Source organism: Triticum urartu, chromosome 1, assembly GCF_003073215.2.
Source record: "Triticum urartu cultivar G1812 chromosome 1, Tu2.1, whole genome shotgun sequence".
Lineage (NCBI taxonomy): Eukaryota > Viridiplantae > Streptophyta > Magnoliopsida > Poales > Poaceae > Triticum > Triticum urartu.
Window position 1 is genome coordinate 574,056,240 of NC_053022.1, and position 20,820 is coordinate 574,077,059.

The following is a 20,820-nucleotide window of genomic DNA, read 5'->3' on the forward strand; positions in this document are numbered from 1 at the left end:
GCGTTTTCCATGACATGGAGATCAGGAACCATCGAGGCCTAACACCACTCGCACCATAGACATATGGATAGAGGGTGGGCGGCTGGGGGGATTCTCCTCATTCAACAATTTTCATCGATATGACACCTTCACTTCTAACAAAAAAGGTTAGGATGTAAGATCATAACCATGGTAAACCTCCATGAATAATTACTTACTCTGAAGTTCTATGATGCACTGACCGAGCGTTGTCCGGGTTTTATTATCTCGTTCTCTTTTTCCTCTCAGAGATAGAAGAACCCAAGGAGGGAGGAGACAAACATGAACACCATAAACATGAGTTGTTGGCAATGGGACCGGCTGGAGGCCAGTCGACTGAAAAATATAAGATCATAACCATGGTAAACCTCCATGAATAATTACTTACTCTGAAGTTCTATGATGCACTGACCGAGCGTTGTCCGGGTTTTATTATCTCGTTCTCTTTTTCCTCTCAGAGATAGAAGAACCCAAGGAGGGAGGAGACAAACATGAACACCATAAACATGAGTTGTTGGCAATGGGACCGGCTGGAGGCCAGTCGACTGAAAAATATAAGATCATAACCATGGTAAACCTCCATGAATAATTACTTACTCTGAAGTTCTATGATGCACTGACCGAGCGTTGTCCGGGTTTTATTATCTCGTTCTCTTTTTCCTCTCAGAGATAGAAGAACCCAAGGAGGGAGGAGACAAACATGAACACCATAAACATGAGTTGTTGGCAATGGGACCGGCTGGAGGCCAGTCGACTGAAAAATATAAGATCATAACCATGGTAAACCTCCATGAATAATTACTTACTCTGAAGTTCTATGATGCACTGACCGAGCGTTGTCCGGGTTTTATTATCTCGTTCTCTTTTTCCTCTCAGAGATAGAAGAACCCAAGGAGGGAGGAGACAAACATGAACACCATAAACATGAGTTGTTGGCAATGGGACCGGCTGGAGGCCAGTCGACTGAAAAAGGTTAGGATGTAAGATCATAACCATGGTAAACCTCCATGAATAATTACTTACTCTGAAGTTCTATGATGCACTGACCGAGCGTTGTCCGGGTTTTATTATCTCGTTCTCTTTTTCCTCTCAGAGATAGAAGAACCCAAGGAGGGAGGAGACAAACATGAACACCATAAACATGAGTTGTTGGCAATGGGACCGGCTGGAGGCCAGTCTTCAGCGGCAGTGAGACGCCAGATTTGAAGAGCTGACCGCCCCGTAGCAGTGCAGTGTGCACAGCTAGCCGACGATCCATCATGTGCATGCACTCTGCCTCGCCCGACGGAGCTCCGTTGATTCCTGCAGAACGTGCACTGCAGCAGCATTAGGTACACATCCTTGTGGACTAAGGAATACGATGCACTGTGGCGTGAAAGCTGTTAATTGTTGTCGGTCATGCATGGCTCCAGTTTGTTCCTTCAACTGTTTCGCCTCACACACATACTACGCTTGGGCAGCAGGACGTTGAATGTACAAAGAATGTAGTACTATCAGAGCACCTTTGTGTCAGTTAACTGAAAAAATTGATTGAACAATACTTTTCCTCGTTGACAATTAGTTGTTTTCTAAGTCATCAACAGTTCAAGGTAGCCACGTGTATTCTCGACACGTAGCAAGTTGGGCGGCTAGCTACCTGCATGCAAGATCACACACGCTAGCGACGCTCATGCGAGCGGCTCACATCTTGTTGGTCAAAATTATCTAAATGGTCGGGAGTGCTTTTCTAAAAACGCTACACCTACAGAGAGATTGCTATCAATCATCTTTACAGTGAGACGTGACTTACTTCCAGCCACAAACTCCCCTTATCATATATAAGTAATGGCCCGTTTAATAGCAAAATATTTTCTAAATATGCTTAAAACACCACAGTTTTTTAATTACCATGGTTTTTAATTACTGTGATTTGTTAACCAATCATCAAAAGAAGAAAAAGGGACGGTCGCCTAAAGCTTGGATTTGTGGTGGTGTCACCTTAAAGAATAAATTGGAAAAGATAAAGTTAAACAACAAAATGTGAAGTTTTCTAAGAAACGATTAAAAAAATTATGACAAAATTTGCACACAATTTACATAGAAATTGCGCATTTTCATAATATGCAAAATAAGTATATACTGGTGTATGTTTTGCAAAAACAAATTGAAGTTTTCTGAGAACGAATAATTTAGTGATATTGGTATTACCCATAAATAGAAAAAAAATCAACAAAACAAAATAATGAAGCTTTATAAGGAAAATTAATTAGAGACATTGGTATTACCCTTTAAGTAGAAGTAAAACAAAAACAATGAAATAAAATTGCATGCAATTTGCATAGAAATTGTGCATTCTTATAATATGCAAGAATAAGCATGTAATAATTGAATTCTCGCAAAAAAGAAATTTTCAAAGAAGAAATAAATTAGTGGCAAAGGTATAACCCTTAAAGAAGCAAGAAAACTAAACTAAAGCTAAATTAAATCAATAATTTAGTGACATTGGTATTACCTTTAATAAGAAATAAAATGAAACAAAATCTTTTAAAAACTTGGACACGTCTTTGCATTGAAATTACATTTTTTTTGTATATGTAAAGAATAAGCATATACTCCCTCCCGTCCCAAAATAATTCTAGCACAAAGTTGTACTAAGCTTGAGACATTTATTTTGGGACGGAGGGAGTAATAAATTTACACACCTACTGTATAGTTTGTGTGTATAAATATACACCCACCCAACACCGCACAAATACACATAAAAAACCAAACGGAAAAGAAAGAGGAAAAAAATAAAAAATGAATACAAACATAAATAAAAGAGGCAATGGGTAAAGGGCTTCAAGAATTGCACACAATTTACACACAATTATGAATTTTTATAATATGCAAGAATAAGCATACATATAGTGAAATTTTCGCAAAAAAGAAGTTTACTTAGAAGGAATGAATTAGGGATACCGGTTTACCCCTTAACAGAAATAAAAATTAAAGTGAAATCCAAATAATATTGAAGTTTTTGTCTAAAAGAATGAATTAGCGGCATTGGTATTACCCTATAAGAAGATAGAAAATGAAAAAAACTGAAACAAAATACAAAAATCTAAGTAAAAATGAATTAGTTGCATTGGTATTACCTTTTAAGAACAAAGAATACAAAAACAGTTTGTCTAATTCACATCTAGATGTTTTCTAAGTATGTCACATCTAAGCTTCCACAAATAACACAACAGCAAGGGAAAAAATTGGGACAAAAAAATAGATCACAAACATAGTGGACATCAGGTAAACATACAAATATACAAAAATACTTGCACACAACTTCGCACTAAAATTACACTCTTTGTAATATGCAAGGAAGACACATCTAATAGTGCAATTTTTAGAACCTAGTATAATTTACACACATATTCTTTTAGTACATGTGTGCATACTTACACACAAGAATAATAATAAATGACATTTTCTAAGAAAAAATAAATTAATTGTCTTGGTATTACCAATAAAGATGAAAGAAAATAACAAAAACTTCCACACAATTAGCACAAAAAATAATACATAAAAATAAACAAATAATAGTGACATTTATGCACTCTAGTATAATTTGTACACATATTTATATATTACTTGCGCGTACATATTTACACACACCCAATGTCCAAAAATACACATAAAGAAAAAGAAACCCAACTAAAAAACAAAAACGAAGAAGACATAAAACACAAGGGAAAGAAGAAGCATGCACACGCACAGAGACTAAAATTGACATGCATTTCATCCATCCATGCAAGAGTGAGCTGGAGACATGCATGCATGAAGAGGACATCACACAGTCAGCAAGAAAAGACAAGAAATCGACTGAACAAATAAACGGATCAGTCAAATCCAGGTCAAGCTTTCACACGTATCACAAAGCACCTCGAATCAAGGGCTACAAATTTGAGTGATCCAAAAATGAAAATTCAGTCGCCTGACATATAGCTAAAGTGGTTGGCAACACGTAAACTTTGCTTCTTCTCTGTTTATTCCTTTTATTCAACACTTCCCAACAAGCCGGCTTGATCCATTTCTCCAGTGCCATCCCACGGTCGTGATCGTGGCCAATGGTTACACGATTACAGGAATAGATAAGCCAGGAAAAAGTAAACACCTGTCTATTCAGTCGCAAGAGGAACACGCATGCTTCTGGCATTATTTGTACATGCAATGTAAAATCCAGGTAGAACATAAAATATAGCTAGATCGTAAAATCCAGCCAAAAATTCTTTTATAACGTAAATCCGGTTAAAACATAAGATCCAGCCAGAGCACAAAATCCAGAGAGAACAGAGAACTTCAGTGACCCTCCTTAGATCTTGGCCGGAGCGGGGTGGTGGCTGCTATGGGGTGCGGCGCATGAGGCGAGACGAGGTGAGATGGGGGAGAGGGGCTGCCGAGGCAGCAAGATTTGGGAGAGCAAAACCTCTCCCAAATTTGAGGGAGAAACATGGGTCCAGAGTGTGGATGTGAGAGTGGAGGAGTGGTTTTATCTGGTAGATAGATGCTCCCATTAATTAGTTAGATGCTCTAAGGAGCAAAGAACAAAAATAGTACATATGTGCAAATAGGACATCCGTGTCGCACGGCCAGCCATATATGGTTGCACGCGCGCGCGCACGTACGTTGCGGGCATGCATGCATGTTGAATGTCGAATGTCGTCGCCGGGCCGCATGTGCACTAGATGTCTAAGTTGTCATCAGCTGTCGGGATGGCATGGTGTTCCCCCGCTCGGCCGCTTGCATCCCGGCCGCTCCCGACGCACGCACGTACCCCGTCGATCGCCCGCCGCCGTCGTGCCGTCCCGTCTCACGTCGGTATGTTCGTCCGGCCTGACCGGCCGTACGTGATCGTATCGATCCGGGCAGCCGGAGAGATGGATGGGTGGCTGGCGTCACACACAGTGGCTCGCCGGCCGTTTTACAGCCGGAGCTGAGCTCCGAGAGGGATCAATCAATTGACGTACCGCGGGCTAGCTAGTAGCTACCCCCGACAGGGAACGAAGTGTTACTCTATTCTCGATCGACTATTTTTCTCTTTTGATTGATGAGGAGGATGTTGTCAACATGACAACGTGGTGGTGAATATATGTTTGAACATTATGCATGCATGCATACGGCCAGCACAAATCAGCTGGTGCATCTCCATCACAACAACGTCATGCACCGATCTCCATACACTGTCACTTAGTACACCGAACTGATCAAACAAGGTGAAATTATAAAATGATCATTGATCCGATCGATCAGCTACCTAGCAGTGAGCAACGAACGATGGAAAAAGGGATAGTGCTGGAGTTGGATTGGGACGGGACAAAAGAGCAGCAAACGTACTCTCCCCGTGACCGTGCAATAATCGGCCATGTATTTTCTTTTCACTGGGAGAACTCCCGACGTAGAACTCTTACTACATTTTCATTTTTCTAAACACAGTACAATCGCACTGAACGAAACAAGGCAGAAAAATCTGAAATAAATTTATAAAAATGCGAGCAACAGAGTCTACAACTTAAACTTACCTTAATGGATTGGTTTCACCACAAAAGACCTAACCATCTTAGATACGCTGAGTTCGCTCGTACACCATTTTCGTATAGCGGGAATTCGTACTAACTACAATAAACAATGTAAACGACAACCACCAATGATTTGAAGGCCTTGACCGTGTCACTGGTTGGTACACTGATCATCTTGACGCGTATGTATCATATATATTTTTTAATCAGACTAATATAACACCAAAAGTGGTGCACGTGTCGGCTTCCCCCCTTGTGTCATCGTTTGCCGTGCTGGTCCCTTGGAGCACGCACGAAAGGTTGGCATTTCTTTTAATCTCTATCTTTACTTAATATTAAAAGACGGATCGTTTCTCCATTTTTTTTAAATTTACGATGGGACCCATAAGATTTTCGTCCGTCTTAACAAATAACGTGTTGGATCTCGGGTTGTCATTTATTTATACGTTAGCTCTGGCCAGGAAATAAGGCAACCACAATTGGAAAAAAACATAAAAAATATTGCACCGTCATGGGACGTCAAACTCAAGAGTCAAGACCTCTGCCATGCTATGGATATAGCACAACCAATAGACCAGGCGGCTTGATGTGAGGATTATCGGGTTTTCATCTATTTATACGTCAAATCTGGGAAGGGAAATAAAGCAACGGCAAGCTGACCAGCCCAGACAAGCATACAAGGTCAATTTGATTGAGATGATGACGCCTAACTTCAATGCAATTTCTAGCACTCCACGCCTTTTAATGAAACAAGTGCTTAGTTTAAACTAAAATGCGAAGAACGACCGGAGTAATCCCTCACGGCGACATCAAGATCGAGGGACCATCGAGCCCAACCACCACTTGCACCATAGACACTTGGATAGGGCGGGGAGAACTTTCTCCTCGTTCCACAACATTCTTCGAGATGATATCGTGGCATCTGACATGAAAGTGAAAGAATGTAGGATCATAACCACGGTTAAGCCTCCATCAGGAATGAAACATTCGGGAGTCCTACATTGATACCTTTTGTTGAAGGATGTGTGCGCTGACCATGTCTCCACCATTAATTTGATCATAAGATACACCAAGAAACAATGCTCAAAGTTATATACGGATAATGTCATCTGTACACCTGTAGTAGCGTTCATGTGTAAAGTGGGGAAGGCATGCTAAGCCGTGTGCACACATTTTCTGTCTATTGATTGATACCCTCCCATCGTCGTCTCCATTAGATGGATACACCGTGCATGCATTACTTTCTTCAGCCTTGTGCGTGCAAAAAGCTACTACTCGCTCTGTAGGTGAATTTACTACCTAGTGCTGCCTTGGCCAGCCTAGCTAAGCTTAGAGGTAATAGCACCCCAGGTATCCTAACTTGCACAGAATGTGATGATCTAGTCCCAAACTTATAAAACTTGACCAAGCCATACCTCAACTTGCATCTCATGTGATGTTTTACTCCCAGGCCAATCACAGTGCGCCAATTGGCTGGGCCGGTCAGCGCGCGCAATTTTGCACAAAACCCTCTGCCATTTGCCTGATTCAACCCGCAGTATAGCACACCTGAATTAAATCTGGGACTAACCGGGGGCGGGGAGCGTCCATATTACTACATGACGCTGTATAACATCTTCGGAGGAGAAATAGAGTACATATCTGCAAAGTGTTACTCATGCCTGACCAATGCCATGTTAACCAGTAAACTTCCACACTTTCAGCAGCATTGGTTGAAGGTGAACTCACCGACGAGGGCCTCGAGTATGTCGTCCTCGATGGCGACGCTAATGTCGAACGCCTCGGTCCGGCACCTGTCACACCTTGCCGCCGCCACCTGGTCCAGCTCCTTCTCCGCAGCACGGTCCGATGAAACATCGCTCCAGCTGCCGATCTCTTTGGATATCTCCCTCTTCAGCAGGTCTTTGCTCATGGTGAGAGGCATTCGCAACAAAGCCTTGTACCCGCATTTCCCGAAGTCGCGGAACTTCGAGTCCAGCGACTCGACGATGCAGTCGAACAGGAAGTTGGTGCGTTGAAAGTTGTTTTCTTCCTGGAAGCCGAAGCTGCTCTCTGATCCATCGCCAAAGACGGCCTCAACGGTCTCCAGCATCTCAACTATGAATGAATGGAGTGATAGACTTGACGGTGTGCCACATAAGAGGCTGCTGTCCAGAAGTAGCTCAGCATTTGCAATGGCTTCTCCGATGCTGTGGAGCCTGCCTTCTAGGAACTCAAAATCATGCACTGGAGAACTCTGAACACATGGTATTTCTGCATTGCTGCCGTGATCATCAGTCTTCATTGTGTCGATGGACATGGACAAATCTACGATTTCAGACTCTAGATTGAAGAGATCTTCCATTTTGTTCTCCATTGAAATAAAGAATTCAGTACTCTCTGCAGACAAAAGAAGAAACCATACATTATCATCATAATCTATACTCCATTACACACGTCAAAACCTACTAATTCAATCCATTCTGTAAATCAGAATTGTTTTAAGCTTCTCTCTAAAGAGAGTTCATTTCAGGCGAGCAAAGTTAACTAGAAGATAGCGTAACAGAACACTGTCTTATAATAGTTCAAATATTAGTAATATATGTAAACTATTTGTTGTTTCTTCCGCTACTCATCGTGATACAAACCTTTAATCTGCAACACCGCGTCAAGATGTGCACTAAAGCAATCAATTTCGTGGCCAAATGCATTTTATGCAAAACATAGCTATTCATTTAAGGTTTCGTCAGCATATAAACATATATTCTTACTTCAGATCAGCAACAGAAGTAGAGTAAATAAAGAGGAAACTTTATTTTGTAGCACACATTTTTTTCTTCAGAAAAGGCCTTTCAACCTAGCTTTATAGATAACTAAAAGTAAAATGGTTTGCAGGGGTTACTATCTACAAAGTATCCTTACATCCTAGTACAACATTCAAGGTGATACTACAAAAGTATTTACCGATCTTTTCAGTTGGACTTCCTGAGGAGGAAGCATCGTGTGAGAAGCATGCTTCGAAGACAGATGTTGGGCTCGGCTGATTGGGCTCGTCATTTGTGCACGTAGCAGGAGAATCAGCCCCTTGGTCACCCTGGAACTAGAACAAAAGAACATTTTCAAATTTCAATAGCAAGCTAGACAAAAAGTAGTGTGACCACTGATCACAGTATAATGAATGCCAAGTCATCCAAGTTGGTAAACCATTACTTTGTTGGAATAAGCCACGTCGCGTGGTGTGGTCGGGCTCATCGGGCGCGTCGGATGCGCGCGGGATGTGCAGGACGCACTGGTGGTGTCGGCCTCGTCGGGCGCGCTGGATGCGCGCGGGACGGGCGGGACGCAGCGAAAATGTGGCGTATGTGTGTGTATGGCGGTGTGTGGCCGTGCCAGGTTCGTAGGTGCGTGTGTGTGTGCGTGAGTCCGTGTGCGTGCGTGTGTTGGAGTTAGTTAGCTTGACGTGCATGTGGCGTGGAGCTAGGAGCTGTGCATGCACCATGCTGTTGGCCGTTGCGATCAGATGGATAGAGCCGCGTCCAGCGCATTTGTGCGTTGCGTGAGGACGAGCGGATCGCATGCAGCAGCCAGTAGTTCGTGCGTGTGTGGGCGTTAGAAGCTTGGGCGCTGCGTCACTGCCGAGGGCTACAAAGCCGGTTGTAATCATGTTTGTAGTGAGCCAGTTGGTGCTCTGGAATAGTGTAACGGGCCGTGTGCGGCCGGGTGAAATACAGTGTATCCTTCTCCGTTTTCTTCTGTGCTCCTCCTTCTTCTACCTCCATCCATCCGTGTGAGAGAGCGGTTCCAACAATTGGTATATAGAGCTTCGGTTCGGACGATCACCGGCGACCATGGCGCTCGTCCCACACGGCGGCGGCGCGGGCGGATCGGCGACGATGGCGATGCCGATGCTAACCGCGGACAACTACACGGTCTGGGCCACCAAGGCACAGGCAATCCTCGACGTCCACACCGTATGGGAGGCTGTGGCGCCGGGCGACGCGGCGGTGAACGCCAAGAAGGACAAGATGGCGCGCGCGTTGCTCCTCGTGGCGTTGCCAGAGGATGTGCTGCTGCAGGTGTCGACTAAGCTCACCGCCAGGGAGGTATGGGACTCCCTGAAGATGAGGTTCGTCAGCGCCGATCGGGTCCATGCGGCGAGGCTGGGGACGCTGCGTGGCGAATTCGACCGGATGAAGATGGCGGATGGCGAGGAGCTCGACGTGTACGGCGGGAGGCTCGCGGCGATGGCGGCGAGGTATGCCAACCTCGGGGAGACGCTGGGCGACGCAGCACTTGTCAAGAAGTTGCTGGATACGGTGCCGGATCGCCTCTTCCCCGTCGTCGCTGGCCTCGAGCAGTTCCACGACGTGACGACGATGGCGTTCGACGAAGCGCTCGGGCGACTACCTGCGTTCGACGAGCGGGTTCGGCGCCGTGGACAAGACGGCGGCAAGCGTGGGGGTGAGCAGCTGCTCATGACGGCGGCGCAGTGGGCAGCACGGGAGCGTCGACGCGGCGGTGCTCGGGACGACGACGACGGGCGCAGCATGGCGTCGGGGAGCGGCGGCAACAGGCGCAGGAGCTGCTACAAGTGCGGGGAGCACGGACACTTCCGACGCAAGTGCCCGCAGCTGCGGAAAGGACCAGCTGCGGAGCAAGCTCTCTTGGTCGGTGCCAACGTCGATGATGACGGACTCCTCTAGGCCGTGGCTTAGAGGGTGTGTGTTGGAATAAGCGACGCGTGGTCGGGCTCGTTGGGCGCGTCGGATGCGCGCGGGACGTACTGATGGTGTCGGACGCGTCGGATGCGTGCGGGACGGGTGGGACGCAGCGAAAATGTGGCGTATGTGTGTGTGGCGGTGTGTGGCCGTGCCAGGTTCGTAGGTGCGTGTGTGTGCGTGAGTCCGTGTGCGTGCGTGTGTTGGAGTTAGTTAGCTTGACGTGCATGTGGCGTGGAGCTAGGAGCTGTGCACGCACCATGCAGTTGGCCGTTGCGATCAGATGGATCGAGCCGCGTCCAGCGCGTTTGTGCGTTGCGTGAGGCCGAGCGGATCGCATGCAGCAGCCAGTAGTTCATGCGTGTGTGGGCGTTAGAAGCTTGGGCGCTGCGTCACTGCCGAGGGCTACAAAGCCGGTTGTAATCATGTTTGTAGGGCGTTAGAAGCTTGGGCGCTGCGTCGCTGCCGAGGGCTACAAAGCCGGTTGTAATCATGTTTATAGTGAGGCAATTGGTGCTCTGGAATAGTGTAACGGGGCCGTGTGCGGCCCGGTGAAATCCAGTATATCTTTCTCCGTTTTCTTCCGTGCTTCTTCTTCTTCTACCTCCATCCATCCCGTGAGAGAACGGTTCCAACATACTTCAGTAAAGATCAGGGAACATCCAATCACATTCCGAGGAACATTATTTTAACAACAAATTCACAAAATGTACCAGGCATGATTCATGTAAGTGCTTCCTTATCAGTCTCTACCATTAGACAAAGTGATAAGTATAAGCACTACAATTTCATCGTATGGACATACTATCAAAGAGGTAATTTCATGATTGACTGATCAATATTGCTGAAGTAAACATAAGTAAGAGATATAAAAGGTTGACAAAATGAAGCAGTAGGGCAACGTCAAAACTGACCTGATAGCTCTTGTGAAACTCGGGTGATTGATCATTGGAATTATATATAGTCTCAGCATTATTGAGAGGAGCCGATGAGTCGGAATAGTTCGTCTGGTTTGCAGCCTGGCGTGCCCCAGCTCCGCTGCGGGGCGCCGGGGTGGCCGCGGTGCTGCGGCGAGGAGCAGGCGTACGCGATGGCCTGCAGCCTGGCGCCGGCCCTCGAGCTCGCGCGCGACCGGCTCCAGCAGCCTCGACGCGGTGGCGTGCACGAGGCGGATCCGCCTGGGGCTCCTCGCCGACAGGTCGGCGCTGTGGTGGCTCCGCGGCGCGTGCGTGGGCGAGCCGGGCGCGGGCGGGCGCCGGCTCGGCGGCAGCATCACGACCACCGGCGCCGGCTCATTGTCTCCTCCCCCGCCGACGCCTCCACCTTCCTCTGCTTCTGCGGCCTCGGCGGCGCGGCCGCGGCCGCGCCGGGGGCGGCGGGCCAGGATTCGAGGCCCATGAGGCGCGCGACGACGCCGGGAGGGGCGGCACCAGCTTTGCCATCGGCTCCAGCGGCCGCGCTCGGCGCGTGACGAGGAGGCTGCTTGGCCGACGGAGAGGGCGGCGGCGGCGGCGCGAGCCTGCGGAGCGAGGAGCTGCGGGCGGCCGAGGGGAGCAGGCGGCGCGGGTTGAATCAGGCAAACGGCAGGGGGTTTTGTGCAAAACTGCGCACGCTGACCGGCCCAGCCAATTGGCACGCTGTGATTGGTCTGAGACTAAAACATCACATGAGATTTAAGTTGGGGTATGACTTAGTCAAGTTTTACAAGTTTGGGACTAGATTATCACATGCTGTGCAAGTTAAGGTAGCTGGGGTGCTATTACCTCCTAAGCTTACTACTCCTGCTGTTACTGACGGAGGTATGGCTAGGCGTATAGGAGCACTAGTAGTGCTCCACAGTAGCACAGTGATGTGAAGTGCTCGTTTGTTCCGACATGAAGACCTGTCTGTCTGTACGTGCATGCTGCAATGCAGCATATGCGTGCAAGTGGGGAAAGCTACAAGCATGCATTGGTGCCAAGTCTGTATGCTTGCCTTCCCAAAGAAAATCCAATGATCACGATCTTCTGTACTCCTGCCTGCCGTGCTCTCCTCTCGTTGGAAAATGGAGCTCAATCAATACACACAGAGGTTCGGCGAAAGAAGGAAAGAAAAGATCCTGCGTAGCTGAAGTAGGCCGTGTAGTGAAAAGTGAAGCACTCTGGTTTGTAGTTGCATCGGTCGATATGTCTGCTGTGGAGTTCAATGTGCCCGACAACTACAAGACCCCTTGCTTCCAAACGCAATTTGATTTGCACGCCGGGCCAGCTCTAATTCCTTGCGAGTCGACGTTACTTTTCGGTCCGTAAAAGCAACTCCAATAGGCCAACCCAAACGGACGACGATTTCATTCATTTTTTGTCCGTTTGAGTCGATCGTTCGCTTTCTTTTAAATTTGAGTCGGTAGCACGTCCAACACGCCGACTGTTGGCGTCGTCTCTTGCAACGCCGCTTCTTTCCTACCTTGCAACTCTCTCAGCTCAAGAATTCTCTCAAGAAAACATACATGTGCTAGAAGTAGTAGAAGAGGGCGCAAGAAATTTTCTGGACAGTACTGGGACTAGCTGGGACTGGAACAAGCTTGCCACCATGTTTAGTGAGTCAGACGCATGCGATATAGCACAGATTGCTATTGGTGGCCCGGGTTCCAACGATTACCCCGCATGGAATTTCACTAAGAATGGCATCTGCAATGTGAAATCAGCTTACCATCTCTGGATGTCTAGGAGAAGAGCGCGGTCAGGCCAGCAGGAGTCCTCCAGCTCGGTCCAGAAACACAAGCGGTACATGGCGATGTGGGATACTAGTGCGCCACCCAAAGCGAAGATTCATATGTGGCGTATGATTCAAAATGGACTGGCGGTGGGATCAAAGCTTCATCGGCGGTGAATCAAACCAGGTGTTTTTTGTGTTGCATGCGGTAGAGAAGAATCTATTATTCATCGTTTCTGGGCATGTCAGCATTCCTCTCAGTTCTGGCAGTTGTTGCACTCAGAAAAAGGTATTACGATGGCAGCCCCACCGTGTCAGATCGATACCCAGGGCGCTCTAGCTCGATGGCTTCTGAGTTGGTTCTCCAGGGCGGCCGACGATGAGAAAGAAGCGATGATCCAGGCGACATATGGCTTATGGCTCGCTAGAAATGAGGCGCGGGATGGAGTCAGAATTCAGAGTCCACATGCAATAATGGAGGGTGTTTATGCACATATGACAGATTGGTCAAACGCTCATCAGCCAAAGCCGAGGGAGATCCAGAAGTGGGCTGTGCCGGAGGTGGGATGGATTAAGCTCAACTGTGATGGAGCGGTGTCAAAGGTGGGTGACAAGGCGGGTGGTGGAGCTGTCCTCAGAGACCACAATGGTGCGTTTCGGGCGGGGTTTGCCATCACTTCCCAAGCATTGTTAATCCTGAAGCAGCAGAAGTTCTCGCGTGTAGGCGTGGTTTACAGGTGGCCGAGGAGCTAGGTGTCCAAAATATCCACGTCAAACTGGACAGTCTTCAAACTGTCCAGATGATCAACCAAACCGGCAGAAACTTCTCGGCTATTGGACCATGGATCAATGACATAAAACAAATGCTGGAGACGAAGCAAAACGTGAAAGTTACTTGGGTTCGACGATCTGCAAATGTCGCGGCGCATAAGTTGGCTAAAGTAGGGATAGGAGACGAACTATGTAGGGTCTGGTTGGGGGTGCCCCCAGACTGTATTTTGAGTGTAATCTCAGATAACATTCCGGGCTTTGCGAACTTTTAATTAAATAAAGCGGCGGCATTTACCCTAAAAAAAAAGAGGGCGCAGGAAATTTTGTGGCACCGTATAACTTGTGCCTTTTAGGTTTCTCTTACTCTCTTAACAATGGACATGATTACATGGGATTAAGTAGCCGGACTAACCCAGCCCCAACACACCCACTAACCACTACTTTGCATGCACTCCACATAATTCTGCATGCAACACACACGGCCACGCCACTAACGGTTTGACTCACTAATTACTCCAGCACTTACGCGTACAGGCTTGAGTCACCTCTAAGTTTGCAACAGACATGAGCTTATCCACGGCACACTTGACACACGCCACAACTGATTGCGTCCGCTTCTTGCTCCATCATTGATCTGCCGCCGGACTTGGACGTTGTTACGGAGCTGTACCCATTTTGCTAACCAACACATCCATGCAGCAGACTACCTACTCATCACTAGCTTGTACACACACGTCATCTCATCTCTACGTGAGTGTATGGCCGCGGCCTAATGGTTGAGCATGTCTACATGCATGTCACTACCAAGTAAATGTAATGAAAAACCAAAACAACAAGGTTAACTCTAACAATCACCCCCTTAATTTTGTTGTCACTTATTCCTCTCTTGAAGCCCACGGTCGTCGATGTCGTCGGTGTAACACGTAAATGGCCGCCAATGCCATCTTGTCACGCCGATTGCCGCCGTCACGGTTGGCTTCGATAAGAGGCGCACCTCCTACACCACCATGAGTGCGCCCCCGTGGCACCCTCGCTGCCGCATGTTTGCCACCGGTGCCGCAACTCGCCAGTGACTCGCCTCCATGTTCGTTGCCGGTGCCGCAACTCGCCGGTGACTCGCCTTCATGTTGTCGACGATGACGCACCTTGTCGACGACTCGGACATGAAACTCCTTGTGGTCGTGGCCTCCGCTCCTTGGCCATCACCTCCATGCCGCCGGTGCCGCAACTTACCGGACAGCATACCTCTCTCCATCGCTCGTGACGCAGCTCGACGACAACGGAGGCACACACCGGCCACTGGCAGCATCGTGCCGCCAGTGACCTCTACCTTGCGCCGACGACCTCCACCTCACATGAAGTCCGTCGCGCCGCCACCGTCGCCTCGGATCGACAAGGCTCTGATGCCAATTGTTGGCGCCGTCTCTCGCAGCGCCGCTTCTTCTCTACCTTGCAACTCTCTCAGCTCAAGGATTCTCTCAAGAAAACTTGCATGTGCTAGAGGTAGTAGAAGAGGACGCAGGAAATTTTGTGGCACCGCACAACTTGTGCCTTTTCCGTTTCTCTTACTCTCTTAACAATGGACATGATTACATGGGATTAAGTAGCCGGACTAACCCAGCCCCAACGCACCCACTAACCACTACGTTGCATCCACTCCATATAATTCTGCATGCAACACACACGGCCACGCCACTAACGGCTTGACTCACTAATCACTCCAGCACACACGCGTACAGGCTTGAGTCACCTCCAAGTTTGCAACAGACACGAGCTTACCCACGACACACTTGACGCACGCCACAACTGATTGTGTCCGCTTCTTGCTCCACCGTTGATCTGCCGCCGAACTTGGATGTTGTGACTCTACGAAGCTGTACCAATTTTGCTAACCAACACATCCATGCAGGAGACTACCTACTCATCACTAGCTTGTACACACACGTCATCTCATCTCTACGTGAGTGTATGGCCGCAGCCTAATGGTTGAGCATGTCTACATGCATGTCATTACCAAGTAAATGTAATGAAAAACCAAAACAACAAGGTTAACTCTAACACCGACCCATATGTGCCGGCGTGGCCGGCTGGCCGCCCAATATTTACATTGATTTGCATTCAAACATATTGTCAAATAAGATAGTTTTATCGAATAAAAATATTATAGTTTTATAAGACGGATACAAATAAAAATGTTTCACATAGTTTTGCAAACGAATAAAAAGATACATCTATTGGTTGCCAACATGAGCCCACATATACTCAACCAAATCATTTTGCAGTTACACGTGAGTTTTCCAATCACGCATGTCTTTATGAAATTGGGTGAACTGTTCAAATGTTGCCGCTACTCCATGCTCAGGCACAACATTCTCATCCTAAAACTGAAACCCTTGATCGTATAGATGTTTCGGGCGCTCGTCTTCTATGATCATATTGTGCATGATCACACAAGCAGTCATCACATCCCATAGTTTCTGCGTGCTCCAGGTATTAGCAGGATACCGAACGATGCACCATCGAGATTGCAAAACACCAAAGGCACGCTCGACATCCTTCCTGGCACTCTCTTGCTCTTGGGCAAAAAATTTCCTCTTCTCTCCGACAGGGTTAGGTATTGTCTTGACAATAGTGGTCCACTGAGGATAGATACCGTCACCCAGGTAGTATACTTTGTCGTAGTTGTGTCCGTTGACAGTAAAGTTCACCGGTGGGCTGTTGCCTTCGGCAAGCCTAGCAAACACCGGCGAGTGCTGAAGCACGTTGTTATCATTGTGTGATCCAGCCATGCCAAAGAAAGAGTGCCAGATCCAGAGATCTTGAGACACCACGACCTTTAATATGACAGTGCAAGCCCTAACATGTCCCTTATACTACCCTTGCAAGCAGAAGGACAGTTCTTCCACTCCCAGTGCATGCAGTCTATGCTGCCAAGCATACCTGGGAAGCCCCTTCTAGCATTTATCGCAAACAAACGGGCTGTATCTTCAGCTGTCGGCTCTCTCAAGTACTCAGGGCCAAACACAGCAATAATAGCCTTGCAGAACTTATACAGGGACTCTAGGCATGTAGACTCACTCATACGGACGTACTCGTCAATAAGATCACCGAGCACTCCGTATGCAAGCATTCGGATGGCGGCAGTGCATTTCTGATAAGAGGAGAAACTGATCTTGCCGACGGCATCCTCTTTGCACTCGAAATAGTCATCATAGCTGACCACCCCCTCTCAAATACGGTTGAAAAGATGCCTACTCATATGGAAACGGTGGTGAAATTTTTGATGTTTGAACAACGGGTTTCTTGTATCAAAGTAGTCCTTCCAAAGAAGGAAATGCCTGCCCTCTCAGTTGCGATTCAACGCCGGAAGGTGGCCCGGAATGGAGCCACGAAGTAACGGCCACTGACTGTTGAGGTGGTGATGACCAACACGGCGGCCAATATCTCCTTGTCGTCGGACGACGAATCGTCGGAGTCGCAAAGGAAATTGTGGAAAAAGAACTCGTCGGCGAAGTCCATTTTCGTATCTTGGCAAACTGCCGAACAACTTGCGGGCGTCGAAGAAGGAGACGGCCGGCGAGGGGAGTCGCGGCGCGCACAGACCAGCTAGTTGCCCTGCCGGTGTCCGACGAGCGTGCCGATGAGGATCTGCCCGGGGCGGCGAGGCGGCCTCTTGGTCGCGGGCGCCTGTGCGGTTGGAGGAGTGGCGGTGGGAAGCAGTTTGCTGCCTGGCGGCAAGACGGCGGTGGCTGGCGACGGGGGGAGTGAGCGGCGTTGCTGGGCGGATGTGAAGGCGGCGGCAGCTGGCATAGTCGCTGGCAAAAAAGGGCGGCGGCGTCGGCGACGAAGGAGGCGGACGAGGGTTGTTGTTGGCTGGGGGATGAGGGAGGCCAATGAGCCACCGACCAGTGGGCCCGGGAAGAGAAAAAGGCGAGCATGCGCATGTCCATCGCATGTCCGCGCCGATGCAAATACAACTCAAAAATGGACCAGGAATAGATCGCCCGTGAAAGAAAATCGGACGCGCGTCCGTTTGGATCGGCGCGTTGGACCAACTTTTATGTCCGCGCCGATTAAAACTGACGACCGTGGACCAAATGAGTCACTTCATTGGAGTTGTCTAACCGCTACACTTCGCATTGATCATTTGACTAGAAATTCTCGGCCGTGTCAGACGATTTCCGGCGCAGCCCAATACCGAAATGGACGACGCCGCGGCCATGGAAGGAGAGGAAAACGGTGAATGCTGAGGATGCAGAGCGTGGGACCGGCCACCGGGGCTAGAGAAGGTGGGCCGGGGCGATGTGGCGTGTGCAGTACACATGTGGCCCGGGCCGGGGGGTGGCCTGCTGGGGCGTACGGTGCGGCTACGCTGGCTCAACGACGACTGCCAGGGAGACTCATGCGCCACCCATGCATGCTCTTCTGTCGCCGGGACGCACGTGTGCGAGATATCAAGCTCACAGCTTTCGGAAAGGCATGGAGTGCTCAGTGTAGGCATGACTAGTGTTCCTCCGCCCGGCATCGCAGGGTGATCTGATCGGGACGGCACACATCTTAGGCCAACTCCACCGCGCGACCCCAAATAGACATTCGGATTGGCCGGATTTTGTTTCTTTGGGGCATCGATGGGTTTGCTCGTGTCCGGTTTTGTCCGATGGGTCGTGCGTGCGCCCATCACGCGGCCGCATCCTAAATCATGTCCGGGGTGGACGTGAATAAAAAAAATTAAAAAACTAGAATGAAATAACTAAAAAAGTAAATAAACGCATTTAAAAAAATATAAAACATATATAGGGGTCGGCCACAAAACGGTCCAGTTTCCACGGCTACTTAAAAGGCCCAGTTTCATAATTAACATATAAAAACAAAATAAAAAAACGCCTCCCGTGCGCTCCTGCCGCGCCCGTCGGTGTCGTGGCCGTCGCCGTCTTCACTGGCCGCCGGTGTCGTCGTCGTCGTTGACGAGGTCGACGTAGGCCGGCGGCGTCCACAGGTGGGCCGGCGATGCGTGGTAGACGGGGGCGGGCTGGACGGCTGGAGGTGCCTGCACCACCTCCTCCCGTGGCGACGCCTCCCGCTCTGGTGACCGCGGCGGAGTGGGGCACCAGTTCACGCCTACGACGGTGGCCATCTCCGGAGCAATGTAGGACCAGCCCCACCCCTGGCCCAGCAGCTGCTGGAATGCGGCCACCGGCTCCTCCTCCTCGGGGATGGCTACCTTGCCGGCAGCGGATCGGGCCGTCATCTCCTCCAGGCCCTCCCATTGCCGCTCATCGTGCGTGTACATGGAGTCCTTCATGACACGCGCCATGAGACGGGCCTCCTCCTCGTCCGTCATGCGAGGAGGTGGTGGTGGCGATGGAGACGGCGAAGGCAACGGCGTGGGCGTGATGCCGCGCACCCGTCTACGCCCGCGCTCCTGGGGAGCAGGCGCTGCGCGCTCCTGTCGTGGCCGCCGCGGCCCCGTCGAGGTGCCGGCGAAGAAGGACGCGCGCCTGGTGTCGTGCTCGTCACGAAACCAGGTGTCCCAGAGCCCGGAGTCGGGGGCGTACCTGGGGTCGTAGAAGAGGTCGTCGGGGAGGAGGAGGCAGCGGCGCTCGATCTCCTTCTCGCGCGCACGGCCGCTCGTCTGGACCGGCGGGATCGGGACCCGGTCGGCGAAGAGATGCCAGTTATTGGGGAGATGGACGCCGCTCCAGGGGAGCGACGTCCTCGTATCCCAATAACGGCGGCACACCGACGAGTGGACGTAATGCCGGTCGCGGTCGCCGGCGGACGCGGGCGCGATGGAGAAGGCGGGCAGCGCGGGGGCCCGGCGTGGTGGCGATGGCGAGCCGCGGCGGCGTCTCGACGAGGAACCAGCCTCGCGGTCGTGCTTGCCTTTGCGGCCGGAGTTTCAGAGGCCCATTGCTGCGGGCGGCCGACCGGCGAGGTGTTGGCTAGGGTTTGGGATGGGGGCTGTCGGGTTTCGAGGAGGCCGCGGGGTGGCGTGGGGCAGTGTGGACGACGACCCGTCCATGCTTCCCACTTAAAGAAGGACGATGACCGTTCGACGTGTGGATGACAGGTGGGGCTGCTCGCTCGTGTGCATTGATGTGGCCGGATGGGAGGTAGGTGGCGCTTGCCACGCGGCCTCGACACGGACGAGGCGCACGTCCGTTTGGTGTTCGTCACGACCCAAATCCAGCGCAAGTTTACGCTCAAAATGTATCAGCCCGGACGCAAAACGGACAAGATGAGTCCGGACCATAGCGCTGGGCCGCCTTTTTTGTCTGTTTTACCCTGAACGGATGGGGCCAAATAGAATAGAGTGACGCGGTGGAGTTGGCCTTATCGCTCGCGTCCCACTTCGCTATGTTCTTCCGGCAGGAACGCGTGCAGGTACTAGTACCACTACTTGTCACGCCACTGCGTACGCGGCTTCATTCTATAGTGATGTGAGGGGCATGCATGCTTAACTATTTTTAATTTGTCGATCTGACTCATGACAACACTGAAATCACAAGCTTAAGAGCATCTGGAGCCGGACTTTGACAAATCCCCTTAAACCTCCACGGACGCGTCCGGACACATCCGCGGACACTGACCGGGCAACCTTTAAATGATGCGATGAACATCTACATATCGTATATTTTGATCTTCAAATTCATGTAATTTATGCACATCGATCATACGATACAAACTGTCCGAGTGCTAAAGTTTGAAACAAAGCAAAGCAAATCATAATTCAACAAACCGGACATGGCAGAATGAAATCAATGTCCAAGCATGACGGATGGCCTCGGATCACTGGCTCGGTGCCTGCTCCGAGCGGAATGCGTCCTGCTCCAGGCAGAATGTGTCCTGCTCGTCCTGCTTTGCCTGCATTCGGGCTGGATGACATCTCCGACGATGGATCGGGACCGGAGGTAAGGATTGGGACCAAGGGTGGAGACCGGCGAGGGTCCAGACGTGGAAATGACCGGAGGGCGACGGGAGGAGGAAGGTTTAGATGTATTTGATGCAATTTGGAGTGGGTCGGGTTGTCAGGTCCGACATGGCGGGTGTGCCCTGGCGCACGTCCCATATCTGCCCCATATTTGGGCTGGACATGAGGGTGTCGGTTAGCC

At 49.7% G+C, this 20,820-nt stretch overlaps 1 pseudogene; it reads right to left on the minus strand.

The window, feature by feature from the left end:
- Positions 1–7,248: 7,248 nt before the first annotated feature.
- On the minus strand, positions 7,249–17,227 carry LOC125533216 (annotated as a pseudogene).
- Between the last annotated feature and the right edge of the window lie 3,593 nt (positions 17,228–20,820).